Consider the following 7,544-nt stretch of genomic DNA (forward strand, 5'->3'; position numbering starts at 1 on the left):
TTTTATTTTTTATTTTGGTTCCTATCCTTATTTATAAGGTTACAGCTTGCGACACTTTTGGTGTAGACAATATCAACGTGAGCAGCAAGGAAGATGATCCTACATTCTTTTAAGGACTCTTTTGTTTTTAAAGGTTTGATGGCGCTTATAAAACATTGAGGTCATTTTAGGGCTAGTAGAAAGGACAAAAAATGGGATGCCAGTAAAAAAAAAAAAATACAGTTTTAGAAGACATGATAGACGATGAACAATAGACCAGTCCTACAATTCCAAGGACAAGGGATGATTTTGAAAGAAAAGGATCTTGGAAGAAGACAAAGTCAAAACTGCCGGGGGGGGGGGGGGGGGGGGGGGGGAGGCCTCGAAGCACAGCCGTACTCGAGGCCAGTGATCGATGTGAAATGTGACCAAATAGAACCTTACTTGGGCAAGCAATACTAATACTCTGATCTCCTTGGAAAATTCATCAGTTTTGATAATCACAAAAAAAAAAAAAAAAAAAAAAAAAAAATCTAAAGGACTAGGAAAAATTAAAAATAGATGTAAATGTTAATTTTAAATTAATTGTAGAAACATTATTCTCTGTGTGGTCAATGTTGGCCAAATTAGCCAGGCCAATGGCTATCTCGCAGCCACGGTAAGAATCTCGTCAATGTTTGATAAATCGGTTTCAAGAATTGAGATCTATTTCAGGCACCCGGTTTCGAACAACTCTCCATCAAGATTTCCTGAGAGTAAATAAAACACCGTAAATGATATTATTCAGCCGTTGAATTTCTATTAATTTTATGCCTGTCAATTTCTGATGATGCCTATAATAGGCTCAGTATCAAAGTTATCACGATCGATTAAGGTAAGTATAGACGATAATTGGTCCTTTTTAAATATTTTTATTTCCGGTGGACTAAATACACAGCTGTGTTTTCAGTCCACTGGTGGACTGAAAACACAGTCCTTTTTCTTTTTTTTTTGGACCAAGTTTTAGCAATGCGAAGATTACCAGTTTATTTATTTATTAAAAGCCAAGTTACCTTTTCTGTTAAAATACAAGTGTCTTATGTTAATTAAAATTTTCAGTTCATGATTGGTATTACAAAGGGTGGTCATTAGTATATCTCGTGTAATTTGTGCTAATTTGTGAATAAAGTATGTAAAATGAAGCCATTGGTAATTTTTTTTTAAAGAGGAAACTACCAAAATGCGAAACTCAGCTTTTCCATGTTGTTTTAATGATGATGATGATGATGATGATGATGATGATGATGATGATGATGATGATGACAATAATAATAATGATATTAATGATAATGATGATGATGATGATAATTGTCACAGTAAAGGTTGTTCACAATTATCTTATTAAATTTTATTTTATTAAGAACTGAATTCATCTCACTCCAGTTATATTTCGGTAGGCTTAGATAAACTTTACCTTCTAATATTAGATCGTCTTTCCTTTTATAGCCTTCCCTCGAATTAATTTCTGATTAGTGAATACTTTTCGTTCTACATTCTGTCACGTAGCCATTTATTATAAAAGCTGATAGGTCTAATATTCTACACTCACTTTCTCTCCACAATCTATGCCGGACGGCCAGTCGCTCTATTCCTATATATATACTGGAAGATTTTTATCTTTTGGGACTTTGTAGATATTATATCTACACCATTAAGACGCCGGAGCTTTTAACTTTGATTGTATAATCTTCAAGGATCAAACCCAAGCCAGCTGTCAAAGGACTACACAATAACTTCTTACCAATTGCCTGGAAGTGGAATTTTACGAGTCCAATCCTGTTATCAGAGGAATAGATCATCCAAGCCCATCAACTGCCTGGAAACGTAAACTTATGAACCTGACATATTATCATAAGTTACGTAAAATATTCATATCTCTATTTGTAACTGCCACGATCACTGTTTATCTCTTTTAATTAAATTTCATCATTATTTTTATTTCATTGTAAACAAATCGTTAATTGTTTTTCATTTATAGTAACTAGTAAATTCTGGGGCCTCATTCTACATAGATCTTTATGCATAGTCGAGTAGCTCTTTACTCACTTGAGACCATGACATTTTGGAGGGGACACATATAAAGAATTGAATTTATTTAGTTACTTATATCTATTTCATCTAACCTTAAAGTTTAAATTGTAAAACTCTTAATTGCCCCACTTGATCATATTTTAATTGAACTCCCTATTTACAGGATTAATTTTTTTTTCTTTTTCATTTCTTCATTTAAATGGAATAGCAATTTATCCATTCATTCTTTCATTCAAATTGAATAGCATTTTATTGATTCATTCCTTCATTCATTTATTCATTTATAAATTATTCATTCATTCATTGTTCATTCATTTATTCATTCATTCATTCATTCATTCATCCATTCATTCGTTTATTCACTCATTTATCCAATCATTCATACATTTATTCCCCCTTCATTCTTTCATTCATACATTATCCATTCATTCATTCATCTATTCACTCAGTTTTTCATTCATTCATTCATTCCTTGTCCACTTTGTTATTATATCACTCATTTCATTTTGTTGTTTGCCTCATTCATGAATTGTTTTCAATATGTTTACATTCCATAACGATTCATTCACCTATCATCCAATCACTCAGTGTTGTGAACACATTTTGTAACTATTGTAAATCTTACGATATTTTATTGTTTCGTATTTCAGACATCACTGTTAAACACTCTTCAATGCCTAATTACAATTGTTGAACAGCCATTGAACAAGAGAGAGGTCCCAGCCACGAACTGAGTTGGTAAATATATCCTTCATTATTCTCTTTTACATGAGTTGGGCATCACATAGTAACTATAGACATCGTGATTTGTTTTGCATAGTGATTTGTTTTAAATGCATTTTTGGCATATTACTGTTACCGAAAACCACTTATATATTATGTTCTGAAAAGTGAGTCTTTAAAAACTAAATAATAATAAAAGGAGTCTACTAGCCGTCGTGTTATATTTAGTGATAGATAACTTGGGATTATTTTGGCATCCTATTATTGTTATCACACTCTAGTATATTAGCGTCATTGCGAATAATTGTACACAAACTAACGACGAGTCACACACATTGGTGATACATTTTTCGTAGTAACATAGTTTAGAGTACACGCGATTGACACATTGTTATGGACTCAAGTCATAACTCCGCATTGTATTGACACATTGCTTTATAAGATATAACGATAAAAGGCATCAAATTCAACATACATAATAAGTTGAAATAAGAGAGAGAGAGATTTCTAAAAATAGAACAGTTCATTCCAGTAAGTGTAAATAAATAAAACAGTCAGTAACAGTATCCTGTCAATATAATATATATAAAACATCGTAACTAATTTATTGCAACATGGAAGCATATAAAAGATACTTAAGTCTCGCAAAGGACTTAGAAATACCCCAGGAAAGAATATTTTCATGGTGCGAAGAGAAAGTAAAAGAAGAAAAAGAACATGAAGAAAGAATTCGTAGAGAAGAAAATGAAGAAAGAATTCGTAGAGAAAAAAAGAACATGAAGAAAGAATTCGTAGAGAAGAAAATGAAGAAAGAATTCGTAGAGAAGAAAATGAAGAAAGAATACGTAGAGAAGAACGAGAAGAAAGAGACCAAGAAAGGGAACTAAAAAGACAAATAGCTTTAGCAGAAGAAGAAACCAAAAGGACCCAAATGATGCTGGAAATTGAAAAAACAAAAACCGGTCATGAAAGAAAACATAATAATAGTGATGAATTTTTCGTGAAACTTCCACGCATGCCAACATACGATGAACGCTCAGACTGTTTAGAATCCTTCTTACACCGATTCGAAGTTCAGGCTAAAGGTTATCGTTGGCCAGAAAGCAAATGGGCCACAGCCTTGATTAACTGCTTATCTGGAGAACCGCTAAAAGTTTTCTATACCTTAACAACTGAAGATGCAGATGACTATGGAAAAATTAAAGACGCTCTACTAAAAAGATTTAGATTAACGGAAGATGGTTACCAGGAAAGGTTTCACACTGCAAAACCGGAAAGTGGAGAAGATTTTAATACATTCGTGAACCGAATTACTCAATTTCTAAATCGGTGGCTTGAGTTGGCAAACGTAAAACAAGACGACTTTGCAGGCCTTTACTATCTCACGCTGAAGAATCGAATCTATCAAGCTTGCAACCCAGATTTAGTCGCATTCTTTAAAGAGAGAAAGCCAGAAAACTTGGACAAATTAAAAATCTACGCAGAAAACTTTAACAGCGCACATCCATTGACACCCCTTAGCAGAATATTGAAGGAACCATACTACGCTGCCGCTGCTCAGAGTCCAGGTACACCTAAAGTTCAGTACTCAAATAGAACGAGCCGATCAATCACTCGGAACACGCAAGTGAAACAAGATGATCATAGTAACAAACCATGGAACAAACAGTTCAATAGAGACCATAGCCGACCCTATCAAAACAAAACAAGAAATAGCACTGACAATAATACTGAGTATAAGAAAACCAACAAACCTATAATTAAATGTCAATATTGTGGAATGAAAGGCCACACAGCAGACAAATGTTACAAAATCGTGGGATATCCAAAAGAAACTGCAAATGCATCACTCCAAACAAGTGTAAACAATCAGACACGAGTAATGTCAGGAGAAAATATAAATGTGTATTGCGTGAAAGGTATGTCACTTTTAACACAAACTCACAAATCAGGATCGCTATTTTTTGTGAAGGCAAAGCTAATGGAACTGATTGCAAAATATTGAGAGACACAGGATGCAGTACAGTAGGAATAAACAAGATATGGAGTGAGTAGAAAAGTGCCAGAAGACAATAGAGAATAAAAAGAGTTTCTGAATTAAAAATTCACCCCATACACCGGAGCATACTCAATGTCTCAATCGTTTCTATGTTATATGTTTGTGATGAGAATATTGGCTATTAAGCTTAAGTGCTGGTCAAAATTACTTCGCGATGGTGGCGAACGAATCGGCGATCTCAAGAAGTGGGTGAGAGAGGGATCTAGAAATGACTTTGGGTTTGAAACGAATATTAAGGTGTTCGTGGATAGCTCACACGGTAGAGCCACGCTCTCACCTGCCAGGCGGAGTTGTCGTACCAATAAGGTCGCAGGTTCAAACCCCACCACCGCCGCGAAAAAATTTTTTTATTCTCTATTGTCTTCTGGCACTTTTCTACTCACTCCATATCTTGTTGTTACCAACATAAGTGCCTGCTCCACTCACTTTTCTGAATTAAAAATTCACCCCATACACCGGAGCATACTCAATGTCTCAATCGTTTCTATGTTATATGTTTGTGATGAGAATATTGGCTATTAAGCTTAAGTGCTGGTCAAAATTACTTCGCGATGGTGGCGAACGAATCGGCGATCTCAAGAAGTGGGTGAGAGAGGGATCTAGAAATGACTTTGGGTTTGAAACGAATATTAAGGTGTTCGTGGATAGCTCACACGGTAGAGCCACGCTCTCACCTGCCAGGCGGAGTTGTCGTACCAATAAGGTCGCAGGTTCAAACCCCACCACCGCCGCGAAAAAATTTTTTTATTCTCTATTGTCTTCTGGCACTTTTCTACTCACTCCATATCTTGTTGTTACCAACATAAGTGCCTGCTCCACTCACTTTTCTGAATTAAAAATTCACCCCATACACCGGAGCATACTCAATGTCTCAATCGTTTCTATGTTATATGTTTGTGATGAGAATATTGGCTATTAAGCTTAAGTGCTGGTCAAAATTACTTCGCGATGGTGGCGAACGAATCGGCGATCTCAAGAAGTGGGTGAGAGAGGGATCTAGAAATGACTTTGGGTTTGAAACGAATATTAAGGTGTTCGTGGATAGCTCACACGGTAGAGCCACGCTCTCACCTGCCAGGCGGAGTTGTCGTACCAATAAGGTCGCAGGTTCAAACCCCACCACCGCCGCGAAAAAAATTTTTTATTCTCTATTGTCTTCTGGCACTTTTCTACTCACTCCATATCTTGTTGTTACCAACATAAGTGCCTGCTCCACTCACTTTTCTGAAGTAGGAATAAAAGCATCTTTGATCAATGACGAAGACAAAACTGGAAAAACGGTACAATGCATCACATTCAGTGGCACAGTCGAAACCTTTGAAACAGCTAACGTGTACATAGAAACCCCATACTATACAGGAATAGTGGAATGCTGTATACTTCCCAACCCCGTCGCTGATGTTATTGTTGGCAATATAAAAGGTCTTAAAGACAACCCAACAGATGTAAAAGAATGGTCATTAACCCAAGAAACAGCTTGTCTAGCAGAAACAAGAAAGATGACTAAGACAACAGAGAAGCCAATGACTATTTCTCTTGAACCACAACAATTTGACAGGAACACGTTCATCGAAGAACAGAAAAAGGACCCGACTTTAACTTCATATTTCAATATCGCAAACAAAGGGACGAAATCAAAAGTTGAATACATCATTGAAAAAGATATTCTGTTCAGGTTACATAGGAAAAGAAACAAAATAGCTAAACAACTGGTCACGCCGAGTATTTACAGAAACAAAATCCTTGGAATAGCGCACGATTCAATAACTTCTGGACATCTTCGGAGCTCTTCCACATTGAAGAGAATATCCGAGAATTTCACATGGCCTGGAATTACTAAAGACGTCCGAGAATATGTGAAATCGTGTGACACATGCCAAAGAAGAGTCGCAAAAGGCAGAATACCGAGATTGCCATTAGAGACAACCCCAGTTATTGAAAAAGTTTTTCAAAAAGTTGCAATTGACATTATAGGCCCTTCAACAAAATCAGATAGAAACCATACACACATACTAACACTAGTCGATTACGCAACCAGGTGGCCAGAAGCGATAGCATTGAAATCAACTACATCGGATCACATAGCTGAAGCATTGATGACAATTTTTACTAGAATAGGCATACCAAATGAGATACTGTCGGACAATGGACCCCAATTCACATCACATATGATGCATGAAACCATGAAACTCATGGGAATCCAACACTCATTCACAACTCCCTACCACCCCCAAGCAAATGGTCTTTGTGAAAGATTTAATGGCACTCTAAAGAATATGTTAAGAAAAGTGTCAGCAGAAAAACCAGATGATTGGGACAGATACTTACCAGCAATCCTATTTGCATATAGAGAAATACCCCAAGAATCTACAGGCTACTCCCCATTTGAGTTGATGTATGGACGATCACCTCGCGGCCCGATCAATATAGTAGCCGACATTTGTAAAGGGAATGAGGAGGACAATAACGAAATTATGTTTGCTTACGAATATGTAAGAAACCTGAAAGACAGAATAGAGGACACGTGTAAGCTAGCACAGGAATCCGTCTCTAAAAAAGCAGAGAAATACAAGGAATACTCTGATCGCAAAAGCAAATCAAGAAAATTTGCGATTGGTGACAAAGTACTAATACTCTTACCCGATGACTCGAGTAAACTTTTAGCTACATGGAAAGGACCATTCAAGGTATTAGCAGTACGATCTGGTGTTAA

The sequence above is a fragment of the Berghia stephanieae genome, chromosome 5 (genome assembly GCF_034508935.2).
Source record: "Berghia stephanieae isolate SIO BIC M18660-M18661 chromosome 5, UCSD_Bste_1.3, whole genome shotgun sequence".
Lineage (NCBI taxonomy): Eukaryota > Metazoa > Mollusca > Gastropoda > Nudibranchia > Aeolidiidae > Berghia > Berghia stephanieae.